This window comes from Ahaetulla prasina, chromosome 10, assembly GCF_028640845.1.
Source record: "Ahaetulla prasina isolate Xishuangbanna chromosome 10, ASM2864084v1, whole genome shotgun sequence".
Classification (NCBI taxonomy): domain Eukaryota; kingdom Metazoa; phylum Chordata; class Lepidosauria; order Squamata; family Colubridae; genus Ahaetulla; species Ahaetulla prasina.
This window is the reverse complement of record NC_080548.1, coordinates 16,419,303-16,443,158: the sequence shown is the minus strand read 5'-3', so window position 1 is coordinate 16,443,158 and position 23,856 is coordinate 16,419,303. Positions and strand designations below refer to the sequence as shown.

At 45.7% G+C, this 23,856-nt stretch overlaps 1 protein-coding gene across 3 annotated transcripts in view; it reads left to right on the top strand.

Moving 5' to 3' along the window:
* The window catches only part of AHDC1 (AT-hook DNA binding motif containing 1), a 314,317-nt gene that overhangs the window by 42,235 nt on the left and 248,226 nt on the right, over window positions 1-23,856 (top strand). The gene's annotated exons all lie outside the window — the stretch shown is intronic.

Sequence of the window (23,856 nt, the reverse complement as noted above, 5' to 3'; positions counted from 1 at the left end):
TCAGGATAACGGACCGGATGGATGGATAGATGGACAGATGGACAGACGGAGGACAGACACTAGGGAGATGGATAGACAGACAGACAGATACAGATACTAGATAGATAGATAGATAGATAGATAGATAGATAGATAGATAGATAGATAGATAGATAGATACTAGATAGGGAGATGGATGGATGGATGGATGGATGGATGGACGGACGGACGGATGGATGGACGGACAGACAGACGGACAAGATAGATAGATAGATAGATAGATAGATAGATAGATAGATAGATAGATAGATAGATAGATAGGTAGGTAGATAGGTAGATAGATAGATAGATATGGAGGGAGGAAGACAGAGAAAGAGGGAGGGTGGGAGAGAGAGATGATAGATAAATAGATAGATAGATAGATAGATAGATACTAGATAGGGAGATGGATGGATGGATGGATGGACGGACGGACGGACGGATGGATGGACGGACAGACAGACCGACAAGATAGATAGATAGATAGATAGATAGATAGATAGATAGATAGATAGATAGATAGATAGATAGATAGATGATAGATAGATAGATAGATAGATAGATAAAATTTCTTGATGGCTCCCATCAATGAAAACTGCAGAGCAGGAAACTACAATAAAAGACAGGCAGTCCAAATTAAAATCAATCATTACAATAATTAAAAAACTAAAAGGCTTGGCACCGGAGATCCCTCTTTGCAGTTTCCCCACTGGGAGGGTGGGAGCTGAGGTTCTGGCAAGCAGGGGAACCTTCCAAGGAGCCATCCTGTTGATTTAAGGAATTGAACCGGTCTTGGGGGTGGGTGGGGGAAAGAAGCTCTATCATAAGCTTTACCTGTCAGGCTAAGACAGCACACCCACCTGAGATCTCTTTGGGATCATTTCAGAAGCCTGCTGAGTTTTCAAAAGCAAGGGATCTTCTGCCACCAAATCTATTGTGAACAGTAATTGGGAGGAAAAGGGGGTAGCTGAGCCTTTTATAGAACCATCGATCCCCTCCATCCGTCAGACCCCCATCTCGGAGATCCGGGACCTGGGGATAGAGAGGCAGAAGAGAGGGGATGTGTGCATGAAAGAAAGGCAGTGACCGGGGAGGACATTATTTTGTAAGCGCCTCGCGCATTCTCCAAAGCGAACATCCCCGCCCCCCCCCCCCCGCCCTTCATCTGTGGCAAAGGATGTCTTGTCTCGCTTGCTCCACCACAACTCCGCTGGACCTTGGTAGATCCCAGCTTGAATGGGTTGCCATAGCAACCTGCACTTGTTAACTAGCCGAGTAAACATTAATGGAGGGGGGACCCCCTGTACAGCACGGGGTCAGAGGCTGGGGTGCTTGACAGGAAAGGGGTGTCCACGGGCATGAGCAAGGAGGAGGGGGGAAATACGGTGCTTCGCTCTAGCAACTTTTCTTTTGGGGGGGGGCAGGCAGGAAGACTTTGAGTCTGCAACTGTGGGTCAGACGGGCCGGCGGGGTGGGGGCGGGAGAGAAGAGACCGGTGGGGGGCAGCGGCCCAGGGATCACCAGTAGAGCCAAGAGCAAACTAGGATAAAGGTTCCTTTCTCAAGCCACATTTTTGCTGCTGACTGCGCAGCACTCTTGTTTTTTTTAGATGCCCGCCCATAACATTTGTCTGCCCGACTTAGGAAAATGTGGGGTGGGTGGGAGCCTTTAAAGTGTTTAATCACCTAAGGAGATTGCAACTCCTGTTCTAACATGGTGGTGGTGGGGGGGGAGAAGAACCGTTGCGGGAGGGGGCAGGACTCTTGGTTCCACATGGTTTCTGGGGAGCATTGAGCCAAGCCAAGGAATGTCAAGCATCTGCTGTCTTTGGTCTCATTCCTTTAAAGCAGGGTCAGTTTGCTCTCCTCCCCCCCCCCCACCATAGGGAAAACAGAGCCTCTGGGCTCAAGCCATATTCCCCCCCCCACCCCACAAACTCTGTACCCTGCCTGGCTGTTCTTAGTATGGGGAGGGCATGGAAAGAGCACAAGGGCAGCTTGGCTCCCTCCCTTGTATCTCGGGAACAGGCTGAGTGTGTCCCTGGGGGTGGAGATTTTGCACGGAGCCAGGAAGTTACAGAGTCTTCTGTGAGAAGCGGAGAATCTCTCTCTCTCTCTCTCTCTCTCTCCCCCCCCCCTTCTTCTTCTCCTCCTCCTCTTCCAGCTCAGGGCTGCCTGCGGGGGCTGTCAGTCTCGTTTGATGGGAGTAAGATGGCTTCGTGGACAACATAAGAATGGTGTGCTTTGGAGAGGGAAGGAAATTGGTGGAGGGGTGGGGGTGGAAGAGAGACTGTCATCGGAGTGGGGCTGCTTTCCAAAGGCCTCTGTGGGTTGACTCATAGGCTCCAGGAAGGGTTATCAGCACCTGCCCTGGAAGGGTGTTGCTGTGATTCTTAAAAAAAAAAAAAAATTGCAATATTTTAGGGGAAGTTCCAGCAACCACGGATGGAAGCTTTGAACCTGTGGCTGCAGCCCCTTGGCTCCTGCCTGTTCCTGAAAGGCACAGGTTCGGCCCGGAGAGCAAAGCTTGGTGACCCTCAAGCCGTTGGCTTATTCTACATTTTCTGCCCTTGGACTGGATGATTAGCAATGAGCTGCTTTTCTTAAGGGTACCCTCATTCTGCCGACAGGTGGATGGAGCTGTAGGAGAAACTCGGCGAGGTGTTGATCGAAAATGCCCAGCGGGGATGGTGTGTAGACTCTTGGCTTCTCTACCTGGGCATGCTTGTGGGGATGGTGATCATGGTTGTTTTTTTCCCCCCTAAACCTTGGCCCTTAAATTTCTATCCTTGCTTCCCATCTCATCCCTTTGTGCAGAAAGTGTGCTGGGAGAGTTTTAGTGGAGCAGCTTCTTCAGCCCAAGTGATAGGTGGAGAAGGAAGGTATCTTGGCTATGTTTGTGAGATGACTGAAATCCAGAATTTGGGTGGGCGGGTAGGGGGAGAATAGAATTGATTTGTGCAGGACTGGCCGGGAGCTTGGCGCAGCTGACCAAACATTTAAACTCCACCAAGCTGTGATTCCCACTGATGAAGGTGTAAGGCCACCAGCTTAGCATGAGAGGTTCCCTTGCTAGCATTGGGATACTTCAGGGCTGAAATGCTCCTGGTTCGGACCGGATTGCACAATCCGGTAGTGATCGTGGCCGGTGGTTCAGCAATCTGGTAACGATGGTGGACCGAAGCTCCACCCACCCGCCCGGGTGTCATTACTTCCAGGTTTTAACCAGGAAGTAATGTGTTTTTTTACCTTCTGGCATGCGTGCACTTCCGAACCGGTAAGGAAGGTAAGTAGTTTTCACCCCTGGGATGCTCCCAACGATGACAACAGTTGCCCTCCCATTTTTGCAACATCCTGGGATCTAGAGCATGGTTTCCCTCCGCACGTATTTTGATTGGCGCGTTTGGGTTTTTCTAAGCTCCTTGGACAAGCAACGGAGGCTGGGTAATGATCTCAGACCAATTAAAGGACAAGGATCCCATGCTGACTTTGCAGTAGGACCCTGAAGGAACATCCACGCTACAAATGTGGACTGGTTTTAAATTCTATTAATGGTCAAGCTGTTGGCCCCTCTCTCCTCTGGAACCTTGGGAAGTGTAGTTTGGTTTGGTGATTGAGAATTCTCCATCAGGGAATCATACTTATGGCGCTCGTAAGTCAACCGGTTTTCTAAAGCAGGGGTCTCCAACCTTGGCAACTTGAAGACTTGTGGACTCCAGCTCCCAGAATTCCTCAGCCAGCAAAGCGGGCTGAGGAATTCTGGGAGTTGGAGTCCACAAGTCTTCAAGTTGCCAAGGTTGGAGACCCGTGTCCTAAAGAGAACCCATTGTGCCAAATACTAGGTCACTTAAATCAACCCAAGGTGATGATTTCAAGCCTGCGGGTTTCTCCATCTCTTTCCTTCGGATGAAATCTTATGGAACTCGATGAAGCTCACTTCCGGCCATACAGCAGGGCTGTCCCTTTGCCTGACTTGGTTTAGAGGGGAGGTCTGCTGCTCCTGAGTCCCTACAGGCGCTTGGGGTGGGGGGGGGAGGGGAGGAGTGGGTTTGGAATAAGCAGAAAAAGGAGGGTGTCAGCTTTTGACGATCAACGTAGCAGTGGGCCTCTGGAGTTTCCCTTGGATCCTGCTCCTACCTCTCTGCGCAAGAGGATGTACTGTGGTGATGGGTTCCTGTGTGAGCTTCCCCACATCCTTGCCAAGATTCTGAACTCGGTGACGCCCACCCATGGCAGCAGTAGGGCCCTGAGATGATGTTATGGGGTGAAAGGAGGAGGGGATGTGCTGAGGATGTAGCGCGCGCACACGTCTTGTGGCAAGGACGATTGCTCCTCCGTGGTTGAGTCTCCTGCTCTCTCAGGCCCCACCCTAGTGACTCAAATCAAGCTTCCCTTCCTAATTCCTAGCTGAGGCTAAAATCTTGATCCGGGGTGTGGTGGCAGTGATGTGGTCGTGTCCTCTCTCTCTCTCTCTCTCTTTCTCTCTCTCTCTCTCTCTCTCTCTGTCTCCCACTCACTTTCTCTCTGTCTCTCTCTCTTTCTCTGTCTCTCTCTCTCCCTCCCTCCCTCCCTCTCCCTCCTACTGTCCTCCTGCAACGGCTCCACTTTGAAGCTCTCGAAAAGCCCCAAATGCTCCTCCACGCATGGATAAACGAGAGGGCCTGTGGCAACGGGACTTCCGCGGATTTGCTTGCACTGGCGCAGACCCATGACGCCCTCCCGGCTTGCCTCGTAGAGACTCATTCGGTTTGTCAGCTCCGGCTCCGTGCAAGGCCATCAAAATTGGGGACGATGGGCTGGTAGCGCTCCGGCATCCATCACGAAAAGTCTCCTCTGCCCCCTCATTTGTGCTCAGGGCTTCAGGACAGTAATGGAGCTCATTAGTCGGAGATCGCAGGTGCCCCGGTTACCCTGCTCATCCCAGAGGGCTGTTAATGAGCGGCCCTTAACGAGCAGTTCGGCTCTGCACTCTTGCTCCTTCGGAGTGCGATTTTGAAGACAGGAATCCCAGAGCCTTTTTTTTTTTAGGGGGGTGGGGGGAACGGAAGGGAGATGGAGGAATTGCCAAGCTGCAGCGGTGGGGAGCATCATTAGACTCTTGATTGGAAAGAGTTAAGCCTCGGCTCTTCTCTGCAAACACACATACACACACACCCCACTGCAAAGGTTACTGTGGTAGGTCCTTTCTGCTCTTCCTTCCCCCCCCCCTTTCTCTCGCCCCCACCCCATTTTGATGCTGTCTTGTCGACGGCCTGCATTTTCCATCCCGCATATGCGCTGGCAGATGGAAGCATGCTGATTTTCTCCTTGGGTTGCCAATGGCTATTTGTGCAAACAAGAGCCTGCCCTGCATCTGAGCCTGGTTTTCAGGGAGGGCTGTTTATTTGTGCACAGTCACATGCCTGCTCTCTCCAAACCTGGTATCCCATCCCGCAACATGTGCGCCTTGAAGGTGGTGGGTGGTGCAGAGGGACGGTTGTTCCATCAGCAGCGGGGTGGCCGCGGGGGCCCCCCGGTGGCGGGGCTGCAACTGTTCCGGTGCGTTCCTGCTCCTTTTTCTTCGGGGGGCTCTGGCACCGCTCCACCTACTCCTTCTCACCGCTGTGATTGCTGTTAGCCCTGGCGGTTAAATGCTGATTGCACTTTCAGGCCTTCTGGCCTAGTTGTCTAACAGCCTGAAACCTGCAGAAAGATTGAGCAGAGACTCCCTGCCAGCAGTGCGCCTGCAGTCGGCTGATTTTCTTCCTCTTATGCTCTGCCACTTGGCACCTGATTAGCTCAGGCTGCTTTCCTCCCAGTTGCCTGAAACGCTGACCCCTCCCCAAAATCTTGAACCCTTTTGTTCTTCTCTTTTCCTCTATCAGAGTTCTCTCTACAGCAGAGAAGGTTCCGGGGGTGGGTTGCAGGAGAGGGGGGGGGGAGACTGGATGTGGAATGGGTGGGCTGTGGGGAGGGGGTGGAATTGCTAAATGAAAGGCTTGGAGCACCATCAAATAGGTCAACCCAGAAGAAAGATTGTATTGTAAAAATAACAGTCCTTTCTGGATCCAATTGCCTCCTAAAGCAATAAGACTTATCTACCGTTTCATGGGGCTTTACAGCCCTCTCTAAGCGGTTTACAGAGTCAGCCTATTGCCCCCAACAATTTGGGTCCTCATTTTACCCACCTTGGAAAGGATGGAAGGTTGTGTCAACCTTGAGCCTGGTAAGATTTGAACTGCTAAATTGCAGGCAGCCAGCAGTCAGCAGAAATAGCCTGCAATACTGCACTATAACCACTGCGGCCACTGTGGCTCCTATCTTTGGATGTTGCTGACTTCCTCAAAACAGTGGAAGATGCCCTTAGAACCTTAGGTGCAATTTAACTTGGGGAACCTTGTTTTTTTTTTATGGGTAGTCCTCGTTTAGTGATTGCCTCGTTTAGCGACCGGCCAAAGCGGTGACAAAAAAAGCAACTTTACCAACAATGCCTGTGTTTGCAACCTCTTCGCGAGCCTGTGAAGCTGAAGGAAGAGCACAAGCACAGTCGCAGTTCCGCTTAGTGAGCGCTTCATTTTAACAACTCTGTTGCCGGTCCTAATTGTGGTGGTTGTTAAATGAGAACTACCTATACTTTAAATTTCTTGCCCTTGTGCTGGGTGGGGATAGATTGTTGTGCAAATAGGTGCCTTATCTACAAGGGGCGGAAGGGCGTTTTGTCTTATTTCGGAAGAGCTTGGTTGTGTGTTATTACAGCTTTCCACAACCTCCTCCACCAATCCTGCAACATGTGAATGCAATATCCAGAGTTCTCAGTAATGGCTGTGCAGGCTGGGAAGTTGTAGGACGGGGGTGTCCAACTTTGTCAACTTCAAGACTTTGGACTTCAACTCTCATGGCCGACTGGGGAATTCTGGGAGTTGAAGTCCACAAGTTGCCAAGGTTAGACATTCCTGTTCTACCATGTTTCTACTGAAAATAAGACCTCCCCCGAAAATAAACCCTCCCCGAAAATATTTAAATGCACACGCATCTGGTCCCCGCCATTTCCTCTGGTTAGGATTAGGGAGACAGAGCTGGAAATCAGGTAAGATGGCAAGAGGATCTCAGTCTTGCTCCACGCGCCCCAAAATAATACGATACCTCCCCGAAAATAAGGCCAAGCCCTTATTTTGGGGTTCAAAAAATTATAAGAGAGGGTCTTATTTTGGGGAAAACATGGTAGGCGTTGAGCCTACAAAGGGTGGCTTTCTAGGCTCCAAAGGGTGTCTGCCCAGAGAGTAAAAGACTGATTGGAGCGTGTCCCTTATTGCTTTTGCTGACACCTGCATCCTTTCCTACCATTGTTTAATTCTGAAGCAGAGAGGGCAAAGGGAGGGGAAAATGGACTTTCTTTCCGCATGGAGTTTAAAGTACGGGTAGATGTTTATGCAAACTAGCCAACTGTGCACAAATCCTTGATGTGTTGATTGGAAGCAGTTTGGTCTGAGCCTAGAATTTGGGGTTTAGCGAGGTGGAACATGGGAGGTTGTGAGGTGACCCGTAGGAGCAGAACTGCACGAAGGTATGGGATTGAGTAGGGAGAAAGAGAAGGAAGGAGAGTGGAGGAAATGAATGCACTTTTCAGTTTCACTGGGAACCTGAAAAAAAGTCACCTTGCTCAATGGCACCGTAAATAAATGGCGGTTTTTGTGACTTATTTTTAAGTCAGAGGTTTAAAAAAATGGGAGGGGAGGAAAGGAAAGGAGAAAGAAAAAGGGAGGGAGGGAGGGAGAGAGAGAAAAAAAAAGGATAGAAAGAAAGAGAAAGAAAGGAAAGAGGAAAGAAAGAAAGAAAAAGAAAAAAAGAAAAGAAAGAAAGAAAGAAAGAAAGAAAGGAAAAGTATTTTCAGTTTTGATTTTATATACAGTACACTAAAGCAGGGTTCTCCAACCAGCAAGCTTTGCTGGCTGAGGGACTCTGGGAGTTGAAGTCCACAAGTCTTAAAGGGACCAAGGTTGGAGACCCCTGCACTAAAGCAGTGTTTGATTTTAAGACTGTGGACTTAAAATGCCACAGGCTGGGGAATTCTGGAAACTGAAGTCCATGTATCATCAAGATTGACCAACCCTACACTGGAGGCTAAAACAAAGGGCCATTTCCACATCATGCTTAATTATCTCACCAAATTGCGGTTGTGAGAAAGAACCGGAGGTGGGGAGTGGCCTCTCCGCTTGAGCTCCTGAAGTAAAGGTGGAGTATAAATTTAATTAAAATAGTTAAGCAGAGAATGCCCTCCCTAATACGTTACAGCGTTGGTAACCAGGAAGGTTTGGCTTCATGGTTTGTTAACTATTAGTAACAGTTAAGGGTGTAGGCTGACTGCGGAGTGCTTACTAATTCTTCCCATGGCAAATCTGATTGGGCTGTCATTTGCACGGAGTTCAGTATATGGTTAATAAATCACCCCAGGAGTAATGCTGTACACAAGCCAAGAATGGAAGGTTGCTTTGCATTGATCCTAAACAACAGGAGCTGCTTTGTGCTGGGGGGCAAAGATAAAGATCACCCATTCTGAGGTTAAACAGCATGTGCGAACAGGTTCTTGCTGGCTGGGTTCATACATCACCCTTCAGCAGTAATGTGGCTTGCTTTTCTTCGACCTAACCTCTTACAGGAACCCAATCTTCATGGTTTGTTCAAGGTGAAGATACAGGTTTCTCTGGACCAGTCATGTCCGACTCTAGCGGGTGGTTTCCTAGATGAGGGAGCCAGCATTGTCCGAAGACGGTTCCATGATCATGTGGCCAGCATGACTATATGCCATTTAAGCAGTGGTGAAATCCTCCGTCGTTTGTTACTGATTTGCTGCGCGTGCATGCGTGCCAAACGCACGCTGCATGCACACATGCACAGTGTGCGCCAAACGCGCACTTCACGTGGAAAAAGGAGGAAAAAGGAGAGGGAATAGCTGTGCCACGTGATTTAGATTCGCTAGAAAGCAGGATTTCCTGCTTTCTAGCGAATATAAATCACGCGGCACAGCTGATTTTAGGAAATACCGGATCGGACGAATCGGTAGCATTTTTAAACTACCAGTTTGCCCAATCAGTAGCTTTTATTAGTACCGGTTTGCCTGACCCAGTGCGAACCGGTAGCATTTCATCCCTGCCTTTAAGCACACGAAACACTTGTTATGTTCCCACCTAAGTGGTACCTATTTATCTACTTGCATTTGCAAGGTTGGGGTAAGTAACAGGAGCTCACCCAATCACCCGGTACTTGAGTCTCCAACTGCCAACCTTATGGTTGACAAGCCCAGCATCTTAACTACTAGCCCCCACCCCAGCCCGCTTGGTTTGTTCATACCGGAGGTTAAAACAAGCCATGGCTTGGCTCAGTTCAGCAGTTATCACTGATTGACCCCTGACAAACAGATCAGTTTGGGGGAAAGTGCAAAGTTGTATTTCTGACCCTCTAAGAACAAACCTCTTAAGGAGGTTTGCATGTGCTGATTTTTGGTCCTCTTGAAAGTAGCAATTCCCTTGTTTTATTTGTCATGGCAACCCATTTGCTACTGGAAACAGAGTTAGCAAATAAATAAATAAATAAGGGAGAAGGAGCCATGTGTTCACAGATCCTGATAACATCTAACTGAAGTTCGCATCTTATTGTCTCAGTCATGACTCAGTCATGTTTTCGAATAAACAGGGGCACACATCAGATAGTCCTCGACTTACAACCGTTTGTTTAGGGACCGTTTGAAGTTACAGTGCCACTGAAAAAAGTGACTAATGACCGTTTTCCCACACTTATGATGGTTGCAGCATTCCCATGGTCATGCGATCAAAATTCGGATGCTTGGCAACTGCCTAATATTTATTTATTTTATTTTATTTTTATTTTTATTTGAATTTATATCCCGCCCTTCTCCGAAGACTCAGGGCGGTTTACACTGTGTTAAGCAATAGTCTTCATCCATTTGTATATTATATACAAAGTCAACTTATTGCCCCCAACAATCTGGGTCCTCATTTTACCTACCTTATAAAGGATGGAAGGCTGAGTCAACCTTGGGCCTGGTGGGACTTGAACCTGTAGTAATTGCAAGCAGCTGTGTTAATAACAGACAGACTTAGTCCATTGAGCCACCAGAGGCCCTTTATTTATTTATGACGGTTGCAGGATCTTGGGGCCACTTTTGGCGACCATCTGGCAAGCAAAGTCAACGAGGAAGCCAGATTCACTTAACAACCCCCCGTTACTAACTTAACAACTGCAGTGATTCACTTAACAGCTGTGGCAAGAACGGTCGTAAAATGGGGGCAAAGCTCACGTGGCAACTGTCTCGCTTACCAACAGGAATTCTGGGCTCAGTTGTGGTCGTACGTCAAGGACTACCGGTAATTCCTATGCCAGGAAATCTTTTTGGTACCGAGTGCTGAAATGGGAGTGCGCGCATGCGTGTGGGGGAGTGCCGGAAACTGGAAGAGCAGCTCCCCAGCTTCCAGTCACTTGGTCTTCCGGTTTTTGGTGTGCATGTGTGCGCAAAGACCAGCTGGCTTGCTCAGCATATGTCCCAGGGAGCTGGTTTTCCGGTTTCTGACACTCCTGCACGCATAAAGACCAGCTGGCATGCCAGAACTTGAAAGAGCAATGGGCGATGGCTGGCATGCTCGGAGAGATGGCTCTGCGTGCCACTTCCGGCACGCTTGCCATAGGTTCACCATCACGGTCCTATACCATGCTTTAGAAATTATAACGCTGGGGTCAGGCAACACAAAGCAGCATACTACGTTTGTCACTAAGCCAGGATTCTTTTTTAAAAAACAAAAAGTTATTTTTAAAATTTTTTTTTAAAAAAAGGCATTTGGGCGGAAGATAAGAGAAGTTATGAACTTCTTCCCGAACCTAGTGACCAGCAAGGTGTTATCAGTGCGGAGTTGCAGGAGAGGCTCCATGCTACATCTTGCCAATGTTAACCACAAAGCTGCATGGGTGGTCTTGCCCTGTTTCAATGCCCTCCAGCGGTCTGATTTCTCTTGCGTTTGTGTGATTAGCATGTTTTAAAACTCAGCCAAGCAACCCGGTTACGTTTTTGCTCTCGCAGAGGAACGTTGGAAATTACCTAAAACAGTGTGGGATGCTCAACTCCCGTGCATCTTTGTTTTGGAACAAACGTTCGCCTTGTTCGGCTGGACTTGGGCATGTTGCAAGCTGCCTGCCATCAAGACAGCTCTGTGGTTCATCTCGCTTGGCACTGTTTGTGGGGGAGACTGAGGCTGCACCGAAGAGATTTAGGCAGACTGAGATCTTCAGAAGGTGGCGTAGAGAGGCTGGATGGGCAGAGTCAGTCATCAGTCCCAAGATTTTTTATTTTTGGGGCCGAGGGGAGGGGAGTGTTTTAAAGGTTTTTGTGTGTGGGGGGGAGGGATCCTGGTTAAAAATGACCCCTGCCTTTTCCAAATGTAAAGAATTCCAAACAGGAACACTTTGGAAATAGCTCCTCTACTCCCTCCATTGAAAGAATTGAGGCCTTTGAACTCTGGTGCTGGAGAAGACTCCTGCGAGTCCCATGGACTGCAAGGCGAACAGACAAGTCAGTTCTAGAGGAGATCAACCCTGACTGTTCTTTAGAAGGCCAGATCTTGAAGATGAAACTCAAATACTTCGGCCACTTAATGAGAAGGAAGGACTCACTGGAGAAGAGTCTAATGCTGGGAAAGATTGAGGGCAACAGAAGGGGACGACAGAGAACGAGGTGGCTGGATGGAGTCACTGAAGCAGTCGGCGTGAGCTTAAATGGACTCCAGAGGATGGTAGAGGACAGGAAGGCCTGGAGGAACGTTGACCATGGGGTCGAGATGGGTCGGACATGACTTCGCAACTAACAACAACAATTCCTTCCATTTGTTGACTTCTTCCTATCTCCTGCACCTTCAAATGATGAGGATTTGATTAATTCATAATTGAGGGTTTTCATTAGATGGAATAGGTTGTAAGCATCTTATTCTTCCATCTCCCATCACCAACTTGAACAATCAGTCATAAGCCTCACAATTTTGTTGATGTCCTTCCTCCTAAGTAACGTAGCTTCCCAAAAGGTAGTATTAAATAATTTTAAATCTGTCAAAAGTACATGGCTATTCATGGTACATGAGAAGGCAGGGAGGCCAAGATTAATAGGACTAGGACCGATTCTTTTATCAAATATCTTTTTCTTTTCTTTTTAATCGCTCCTCTTAAGCAGAATGTCTGGCCAACAGCTCCATTCAAAGGAGACCAACACCTTCAACTCTTATTTTTGTGTTTCCACTTATTTGTTGCATTTACATTCTAATATTACATTTTTAAACAGTGAATGGTAAAATGCGCTATTAAAAAAAGGCAACCTAAAATGCATATTCCTGTGCAAGTCAAATAAGCCCATATAATAAAACCAACTGGTTGATACATCATTAAATAAGATACTGCCTAAAACCCAGAGCAGCAGAACAAACAAATAGCTGTATCATCTTGGAGTGGAAGAATCTACTGGGTAAATTTCCAGATGACTGATAATTAGTAACAAATGACCCCAATATTTAATAATGTTATTCTTCCCCTTTTCCTTACAATCACAGCTAAATTTTAGGGAAGAAGAAGAAAAGATTTTTAGCAGAAAAGACTAGAAACTGTTTATTTCTCATGTTCCAGATTCTTGGCACTGCAAAACAAAAGTCCTATACTGTGAATTCCATTCTCACCAAAGGTGGTCCCTATTTTTCTACTTGTGTTTTTGACGTGCTTTCGAACTGTTAGGTTGGCAGAACAAGTAACAGGAGCTCACCCCGTTAAGCAGCACTAGGGATTCGAACCGCTGAACTGCCGACCTTTCAATCGACAAGCTCAGCATCTTAGCCACTGAGCCACCCCATCCCTTATCATCATTTTAGCCATTGTCTTTCCACTGCATGATGAAGGCCTCTTCTGGATTTTTCTAACCAATTCAGTCCCGAGCTTTCATTTAATAAACCAACTTTAAGCAAAACAAGGTTTGGGTAAGTTTTCAACTGAGCTCTAGCAGGTTGTCCTTGGGCTTTCCTTAAAAGAATTGTCAAACTAAACGTCTATCCATCCCTCACCCACCCACCCATCCGTATAGAATATTGGACAAGTATATATGTGTGTACCTTCAATTTAAATTGAGCTCTTAAAAGCTACATGGTGACATTCAAATTATTTTTTGGCAACAATACGGGACTGATTTTTTTTTTAAAAAAACTTTACAATTTAGCCTAAAAATCCAGTTTGGGGTAACGGTTAAGGCACTAGGATAGCAGTTGGGAGACTGTGGGGTTCTATTTATTTTATTTATTTATTAAATTTTTATACCGCCCTTCTCCCGAAGGACTCAGGGCGGTGTACAGCCAGAGATAAGACACAGAATATATACAATTAAAACCAAAAATTAAAACGTAACAAATTGCAAAAGGCTGATTATTTAAGAATTTGAATTTAAAAATTTAAAAATATCAATAAAACCCCAAATTAAAATCAAAACTATTATGCCAGTCCCGCTTGAATAAATAAGTGTGTTTTTAGCTCACGACGGAAGGTCCGAAGATCAGGCACTTGACGTAGGCCAGGGGGAAGTTCATTCCAGAGCATCGATGCTCCCACAGAGAAGGCCCTACTCCTGGGGGCTGCCAGCCGACACTGTTTGGCGGACGGCACCCTGAGGAGACCCTCTCTGTGAGAGCGTACGGGTCGGGCTTGAAACCAGCTGGGTGATTTTGGACCAGTCACTCACCCTCAGCCCTAAAAAAGAGAAGGCAATGGCAAATGACTTCTGAAAGCTTGCTAAGGAAACTCCAAGCAATCACCAGAATCAACACTGATTTTGACTATACAATCATACAATCTAGCCCAGGAGTCTCCAACCTTATCAACTTTAAGACTTGTGGACGTGAACTCCCAGAATTCCTCAGCCAGCAAAGCTGGCTGAGGAACTCTGGGAGGTGAAGTCCACAAGTCTTAAAGTTGCCAAGGTTGGAGACCCCTGAGCTAGCCTACACCCTGATGTACTATGGTGGGTCTCCCATGCAAGCTCTACTGGAGGTCCAGGACTGAAAATCTATGTCAGACAAGAGCTCCAGAGTTTGGGCACAACCACTAGGCTGTGTTATTGTCAAAGAGACCTCAAATGTTGGTGGAACTGAATGAAGATAAACAACTGAACAAATTCCTACAGGAGACATTAGTCCTTCTGGTGACATCAACATAAGCCACTTGAGTCTTCACAGGTTGCAATCAGTACTTTCACTCAGAAGCAGACTTTCTAATTGGCTCTACTCAATGGTCTGCCTGTAGTCTTCTGAACTAAGAGAATTTTTCAAATTATCTTGAAAGGCAGCCATACTTACTGCTTTTATTTATAAAGCCCTCTTTAGTTTGTTGTTAGTTGCAAAGTTGTGTCCAACACATCGCGACCTCATGGGCAATGTTCCTTCAGGCCTTCCTATCCTCTACCATCCTCTGGAGTCCATTTAAGCCCACACCGACTGCTTCAGTGACTTCATCCAGCCACCTCGTTCTCTGTCGTCCCTTTCTTCTTTTGCCCTCAATTGTTCCCAGCATTAGGCTCTTCTCCAGTGAGTCCTTCCTTCTCATTAGGTGGCCAAAGTATTTGAGTTTCCTCTTCAGGATCTGGCCTTCTAAAGAGCAGTCAGGGTTGATCTCTCGGACTGACCGGATTGATCGCCTTGCAGTCCAAGGGACTCGCAGGAGTCTTCTCCAGCACCAGAGTTCAAAGGCCTCAATTCTTTGACGCTCAGCCTTCCTTATGGTCCAACTTTCACAGCCATACATTGCAACTGGGAAAACCATAGCTTTGACTATATACACTTTTGTTGGCAGGGTGATGTCTCTGCTTTTTAGTAAGCTATCTAGGTTTGCCATGGCTTTCCTCTCCAGGAGCAAACGTCTTTTAATTTCATAGCTGCAGTCCCCATCTGCGGTGATCTTGGAATTTGGGGGGAGGTCAGTCTTTTAAGAAGGAGGACATCAACAAAGTTTCGAGCCTTGTGACTACACAGATGATTTCCATAAAGCACTAAGCCATAACACCTTGCTTAGTTATTTGTTATTCATGATTTGTTGGAGAAGTCATACTGTCTTAAGTTCACACAACATGCTTTACCATAAGCAAGCCAACCATGTTATGGTTGAATATGTTCTTTGAACCCATCTGGAGAATATGTCACAGTAAGTGCAGTTAGTGTAAACAAGATATGAACCTTTATCACCAAGTCAGGCTGTCTTGGGACCAGTTGGTAAAAGAAAAACAATCCTACCGGCTGCTGAAAACTTAGATGTCTAAGAGTGAATCTAGCTAACCACAACATTGGTTTAAAGAGGGATTGCATCTTCATCCAAGACAGACAACAAGGGACAAAGTCACACAATTGCCATTTTATACTACTACTTGTAGTACAAGCTGAGCCTTTTCAAGAAAGGGATACTCACATTTGTAGTAGAACTCACTTCTGTTTAAGTATCTTGTCCATGCTTGCAGGTTCTGCACTTTGGAAGGTATCCATTTCTATTGGACAGGCAGATACTGAAGGAGCAAATACTGGATCTGCAGGAGCCATGGCATTTAAAAGCAGAATTTATTTATTTATTTATTTATTTTTCATATTTATATACCGCCCTATCTCCCTAGGGACTCAGGGCGGTTCACAGGCAATTAAAAATACATATAAATACAAACTAAAATGACAATTAAAAAACTTATTCTATAGCCGAATTATTAAAAAACAGTATAAATAATAAAAACCCATTTAAAACCAGTAAATTTAAAATCTAATCCAGTCCCGCGCAGATGAATAAGTGTGTTTTAAGCTCGCGACGAAAGGTTCGGAGGTCCGGAAGTTGACGAAGTCCTGGAGGGAGTTCGTTCCAGAGGGTGGGAGCCCCCACAGAGAAGGCCCTTCCCCTGGGTGTCGCCAGACGACACTGCCTAGCTGACGGCACCCTGAGGAGTCCCTCTCTGTGAGAGCGCACGGGTCGGTGAGAGGTATTCGGTAGCAGTAGGCGGTCCCGTAAATAGCCCGGCCCTATGCCATGGAGCGCTTTAAAGATTGTCACCAAGACCTTGAAGCGCACCCGGAAGGCCACAGGTAGCCAGTGCAGTCTGCGCAGGATAGGTGTCACGCAGAATGGATCTAATCAACCTGGAAGTGTCTCTTACTCTCTGCTACCATCTTGGGAATCCAGATGCAGTATTCCTAGCCATACAAAAAGTTATGGCTCTGCACCAAAAAAATGCTTTTTTTTTTTTTTGGTGTAGAACCAGAGCAGCAGTGGGGCATTCCTCTTCCACCACTATGTGGTGGACTCTCTAGCTCAGGGGTGTCCAAACTTGGCAACTTTAAGACTTGTGGACTTCAACTCCCAGAATTCCTCAGCCAGCTTTGCTGACTGAGGAATTCTGGGACTTGACGTTCACAAGTCTTAAAGTTGCCAAGTTTAGACACCCCTGCTCTAGCTAGATTGGGGAGAGGTGTTAAGAGGTGGTCTATCTTAGAGTCCTTGCACTGCAGAAAGCAGCCCAGGCCTGGCTTCCCCCAGAATCCCTGAAGCCTTATCTGACCATTCCCAAGGGAATTGTGGTAAGTCTGGCGAGATTCTTGTAACATAGATGACTAACAATAAAGCTTCTGCTTGAGACTATTTGTGAATGGTTCTGGTTGCTTGTGACCAATACATTGATGCCCAACAATATATGGGAAATGGAACCTGGTCAGATGCTTCCTATACTTTGCACCAATATCTTTAGCTATTGTCCCATCCTATGAGAATGGGATGGATGAACCGCTTGGTTGTAGTAAATGGTCGATGCTTGTTCAGGAGTCATCACAACTGATCTCTGGATATTAGGTCAGAATGGCTTTCAAACATGGTGAGACAATCTTCAGGAAAATTTGAAGGAAACCATGTGGATCTCTAATTGACCAGGCGGGGACCATCCTTAATGGGTGGTAGCAACGGTGGGATTCAAATAATTTAACAACCGGTTTTCTGCCTTAATGATTTCTTCCAACCACCAGTTCACCAAACTTCTCAGAAAGTTAACAACCAATTCTCCCGAAGTGGTGCGAACTGGCTGAATCCCACCACTGGGTGGTAGCCCCTATTCTATGGTTAGAACCTTAAAAACTCAGTGGATTCTAAACTGAGTTGCCTTCGACCTTCCAAAATCGTAGGCGTGGTTCCAAAATTCCCACCAAAGTATGATTTTTAATGCAAAGGGGGGGGAAAAATCAGCGTATGGGATGAATGTTCACGAGCTCTATTTAATTTATCAATTTTAATGCATCAAGATTAAGTTATATCAAAATCCAATGTAGTTTCCCGTTCCTACTTTGGAGGAATGGGAGCCCTGTCATTCTGCTGAGAGACCATATATGGCCCTTGTCTCAAAATTAATTAAATAAATCCCAACTCCCATCCTACACATTCTGCAACCGTGCCACTTTCTTCAAGGGCATCTTTTGAGCTGCCATATGGCTTTTTAGCACAACTAGAAGCTGTCAGAGCGGGTGTGAAAAGTGGACAGGTCACAAAAAGGCTCAACATTTCCTTATATGTTTAATATGCGGCACTGAATGGTGTGAGAGAAAGAGATACAGTGAACAGAAGCGGAGAAGTATTCTTCAGAGCAATTGCTTTTTAAACATTTCATCCTAAGGTTATCACTTTGGGTTTGTTGGTTTGGTTTGGGGTTGTTTTTTTTTTTTTAAACTTTCTGGCAAGATATATCAAATGCAGATCTTCCTGGGACACAAGGGCAAAACACACAGAGGCTGAAAGAAATTGCGCATGAATACAAGAAATGAGTAAGTCGGTAGGAAGGAAGCAGATTGTATAAGACTGCTCAGTTGTATGATTTTCTTCTCGAAGTTTTCTTGACTTGATCCAGCACATCAGAGCTAAAACTAAAATACTAATTATATATACTATATAAATACTAAAATACTAAATACCAGAAAGGAAAGGAAAAGAAAGGAAAGGAGAAAGGAAAGGAAAGGAAAGGAAAGGAAAGGAGAGTTGGAAGGGTCCTTGGAGGTCTTCTAGTCCAACCCCCTGCCCAGGCAGGAAACCATACACCACTTCAGACAAATGGTTATCCAACATCTTCTTAAAAACTTCCAGTGTTGGAGCTTTCACAACTTCTGCAGGCAAGTTGTTTCACTAATCAATTGTTCTGCCAGGAAATTTCTCCTTAGTTCTAAGTTGATTCTCTCCTTGATTAGTTTCCATCCATGGCTTCTTGTCCTACCCTCAGGTGTTTTGCAGAATAGCTTGACTCCCTCTTCTTTGTGGCAGCCCCTGAGAAAGAGTCATTAACAACTGTGGGGTATTAAATTAGAACATCGCACCAAAGCCTAGCTTGTTTCACTAAAACCCATTTGACTGGATGGCATGATGGTTACCCGTAAACCATAGCTTTGTGGGTTCCTTGGTGCTCTCTGAGCTTCAACAGTTCAACCCTAAGCTACAAATATTCCCTCCCGACACTGCCGTTTGTAGAACTGGAGGGCTGGATTGATATACAAACAGTCCTCGACTTATGACTGTAATGGAGCCTGCAGGGAACTGCCTGGTGGTGGTGGGAAAAGCAGGCCCAAAGCCTGCAGGGAGCTTGCATGGTGGAATGAGAAGATTTACTAAATCTGCACTACTATTAATCTTCTCATCGTTCCCATCACCAATCTCTTTCCACTTATGACTGTATGACTGTAACTTTGTTGCTGGCAATCCTTATGATTTATATTGATGTATTGACCATCATTTGTGTTGTAAATGTTGTACCTTGATGAACGTATCTTTTCTTTTATGTACACTGAGAGCATATGCACCAAGACAAATTCCTTGTGTGTCCAATCACACTTGGCCAATAAAAAATTCAATTCAATTCAATTCAATTCAATTCTATTCTATTCTATTCTATTCTATTCTATTCTATTCTATTCTATTCTATTCTATTCTATTCTATTAGAAGATGGGGACCGCCTCTGTGGTTGGTCTTAATGGTGAATGACTATGGGAATGCTGCAGTGGCCATAACATCAAACCAAATTGTAAGTAGCCTTTGGGGTTCATCGTAACTTCAAATGGTCACCAAGCTACTGGTCACCAAGCTACTGGTCATAAGTCGAGCATTACCCGATTGCTGCTTTTCTAGAAGTCCACAAACCACATGATATCCCAGGGCTCCCTGTGTGTCCAGACCAAGGATTGACTGTCTCTCTCGGCTTGTCTTCTCCTCTTAAAAAAGGGGGAACAAGTGTTGCAATGGACTGTTAGAAAAATGAAAGAAGCAAACAAGATCACCGCAAATGCTTCTCTTAAGCAGTGATGTAGCTCCTTGGATACTGGTACGAACCACCTTCCGATGGTTGTGCCAGCAAGCCTTTCTCAACTGCGCCTCATTTATCCACACCTTCCCTCTTTCCACTTCTCTCCATCTCCCCCCTCCCCTTACGCACACACACACACACACACACACACCATTTACACCTCTAATTAGCACACTTGGCTATTCCAGGCTAACGCTTGGCCTCAGGTTATCTGCTCGGCAGGGATTAATATTGAATCTGGGATTGTCTGGGGTTATTAGGTGGGGGCAGCGAACCGGCCGCCATGTCAGCAGATGGTCTGCCGGCTTCTGGAAACAAGACTTCGGCCTTGCACCTCTGTGGCATGGCCACATCACGAGGGGACCCACTGAGTTGGAAGACGCCTGTTTTGTACAGCCAGAGACAGCCACGTGGCTTCCCCTTTCCAGATCTTTCTCCATTCCCAGGCATGAAGAAAGGATAATGGCTGGCAGGCAGGCAGGTCAGATTGTAGCTCTGGGCAGGCATTTCTGCGATCAAAGGGGGATTTTATGTGGAATGTCTGTGTCAGTTTAAGCACCGTGTGGGGGAGATTGAATTTGCTGCAGCAGGCAGTTGGGGGGGGGGGAAGCCGAGGTGGGGGGGGGGAACGGCTCTCCTTCCTCCATCCTCTCTGGATTCATGGCCACTTCCTGACCTTTAATGATCCTGTTCTTGGGGAGAGGCGGCGTGCTCAGCAGCGGAAAGGGGCACGGAGCACAGAGGTGCCCTTTGGCTCGGTAGGTCAGGGATGAAACAGAAGGCAGGGGGCTCTTGCAACTACCAAGTTGCACTCTTGGTATTGTCGCACACTTTGATGGGGCTAGGGGAGCCGAACTCAATGCCCCACCAACCTAAAATGACCCTCTTCCTAAATGCCAGTGTGTGCTGCCACCAGCTGAGATGAAGCCAACAAAATCTGCTAGCTGCAAACTCCTCGTGGTTTCTTTGTGACTACCATTTATCTCCTGCTGCTTCTCTTCAAAGGTCGAGGTGACATAGGTGGAGCTGAGACATCTCACCTCATTGTATCCCTACAACAATCATCCAGACTAATTGGTCTCAATGTGCCTCAGTGAGCTTTTATGATCAAATGAGGACCTCAATCAGGATTTTCCCAACCCAAATCCAAAATCTTTAAAGCCAACAATACCTTGGTTGCTTTCATTAGAAGATAAGCGGCATTGGCGGTGTACCATGTTTCGAATGCCCAAAGAAACGAATGAATCTATCCTGCATGAAGAAAGACCAATGATCATGATCGATGCCCTAATCATAACCAGGATTCTTAGCTATGGCACTTTCATATGCAAAGCTGCTTTGAAAACAATTTGGAAACTGCAGATCGTCAGAATGCAGTCATTAAATTTCTAATCACAACCAGATATTAAGAGCACATACCTATGTTATGATATATCGGTTGTCCTCCACCTGTCTCCAAATCCAACGTTTATATATTTCCCACCTTTATCATAACTCAAAAGGCATGATTTAGGATGGAAACATGCCTAAATACTCCTTCGTTCCTCTGTTTGCCCCGTAACAACAACTCTGTGAAGTGAAGTAGGCTGAGAAAAAGTGACTGGCTCAAAGTCACCTAACCATTTTTCATGCATTTTCATGCATTTTTCATGCAGAGGTGGGTTTCAGCAGGTTCTGACCAGTTCTGGAGAACTGGTAGTGGAAATTTTGAGTAGTTCAGAGAACCGGTAGTAAAAATTCTGACTGGCTCTGCCCCTATCTATTCTCTGCCTCCCAAGTCCCAGCTGATCAGGAGGGAGGAAATGGGGATTTTTGCAGTAACCTTCCCCTGGAGTGAGGTGGGAATGGAGATTTTGCAGTGTCCTTCCTCCAGGAGTAGGGAGGGAATGGGGATTTTGCAGTATCCTTCCCTTGCCATGCTCACCAGGCCACGCCCATCAAGCCATGCCATGCCATGCCATGCCATGCCATGCCACGCCCACCAAACCACACCCACAGAACCGGTAGTAAAAAAATTTGAAACCCACCACTGATAACATGTGACTAGAACTCACAGTCTCCTGGTTTCTAGCCTGGTGCCTTAACCACTGTCCCAAAATGGTTCTGGTTTTTGGAAGCGGTTGCCCTTTGTTGTCTTCTTCCTAAAGCTAAGAGAAAGGGATTGGCCCAAAGTCACATCGCCACCTCCCTGTTTGTAGCCCAGCATTACTAACCGCTACAAAACAATGAACACTTCGTTACAATGATGAAACAAGTAGAAAAAAAACAGCGTGTAAACTTTTGCTCTGATTATACCATTGGATTGACTATAGCAGCTTGCTCAACTCAGCAACTTTAAAGTCTGTGGATTTCAACTCCCAGAATTCCCCAGCCAGCATGATTTTTAAAGTTGCAGAGATTGAAAAATACTGGATTATAAAGTGGTTTAGAGACCGCTGCTAGTATCTGAGTAGGAGTTTTGTGGGGGGAAAAAAGAAAACTATCCTAGGTTGTATTTGCATAGCACTTGTCAATATTTTGGGGCCAAATTATCACTTGAATCAAGGCAGGGATGGCTTTTGCTGATGAGCCAAAACAAGATCTTAAGTATCCACAACTTAGTTCCCTACATACTTCCTCTCTCAGTTTTTTCACACAGCATTGCTAATAGGAAAGCAACCTTATTTAAAGAAGATTACGTATTTTAAAAAAATATTTTGGGGTACCCACTCTCCACATAGGCACAAAACCACTGAACCCGGTAAATAAAGAGATTATGCGAATCTTTGGCCTAGAATTGATGTTTAAAAAAATCTGCTTTGTATAAAATAATGCTAGAAATGAGAAATAGGTTGCAGAAATCATTTATCTGAAGACAAATGGATTGGTGACGTGTGTTTAAGCAGGTCAATAGCATCCCCATGTGTGGATTTAAGAAAAAATCACTTTAAGGGTTTATATCTATAGGTTTTCACTTGATAAGGAACAAGTAAAAGGAGATAATGAGAGATGCTAGATAAGTGGGTATTCAAACCTCTTACAGATATGATGGTTAAGGTCATCAGAGTATGTTTTTTAGCTTAAGAAACCTAGTCCTTTCTCTCTTAAAGATTGTATGGTAACAACTTCCAACAAGTTGGCGATTGAACAGTTTCATCTATGATAAACCATGGATTATTTGAAACGTAGAATAAGTCATGGTGGTTGGATTCATGCAACAACTGCAACAGCACCAAGCCATAAAGTATGATTTGAACCACAGTGACTAGGTATTAAGCAATCAGCAAAAAGTCACTTTTTTGTATTGTGTTAATGCAGGTTGATCCAATGAATTAACAGCTGGAATGTTTCTATTTGTACTGTCATCTCAGCAGCTCTTGGAAACTTCTAGGATGCTTCCTGAAATCAACTTTCCACCTGATAGGGTCTAATTTGAATGTCCACAGGCTATTCCCATATTCTACCAAGATGTTTCTTAATTAGTGACCTGGCTTGAACACAAGCCATTACTCCCCTCCATTCTCATTTGTGCTCTCTTTGACATCTTAACCTAATAAAAAATTGTTTAGTTTGGCTATGTATGACTCCGAAATCATTTCTGGGAGTTTCTTTTATGACCTACGTGCAGTTAACTTTGCATTTTTTAAAAAAATAAATAAAATAAAAGTAGACCTCTTTTTAAACTGGGCAACATTCAAATGTGGAGACTTCAGCTTCAGAATTCCCCACCCGGCATGTGCCATCCCTGCCGAAAAGTTCCCGAGTATGAAAAACACTGATGTAGTTAGAACATTGATGTTCTCTAAATTGAAATCTGTTGGTTTGAGAAACTTTGAATGCATGCAGTGAGTCCATTCTTGTCTTTTCTGTGACTTACAAAATGGTGCAGACCACTGCAGGTAGTCCTTGACTTTTGACCATAATTGGGACCATTGTCCATTGAGAAGCAAGACCGCGGGACTGGTGAAACAGTCATAAGTGCAAGGACTGATTTATAAGTCACTTTTTTCAACAACGTTCTAAGTCTCTGAATGAGATGGTCCTAAGCCAAGGACTACAATAGGGATGAAATTCAGCAGGTTCTGGAGAACTGGTAGCAGAAATTTTAAGTAGTTTGAAGAACCGGCAAATATTACCTCTGGCTGGCCCCAGAGTCGGGTGGGATTGGAGATTTTGCAGTATCCTTCCCCCAGGAGTGGGGAAGGAATGGAGATTTTGCAGTATCCTTCCCCTGCCATGCCCACCAAGCCACGCCCACAGAACTGCTAGTAAAAAAAATTGAATTCTATCATTGGACTACAACTACTTCCTCCTTGGTGCAGATCTACTAAAACGACTTCCTGCAGATAGAAAGGCCTATATCAAGGAGAAAGACAAGATTCCCTGATTAATTCTGCGGTGTGAAGGAAATACTGTGGTTGGCGTACGCCAGATACATTCCTCCATGCGAGAGTCCCATTTTGAATTGTACGGTTTCCATAGTGGCTTACTACTTT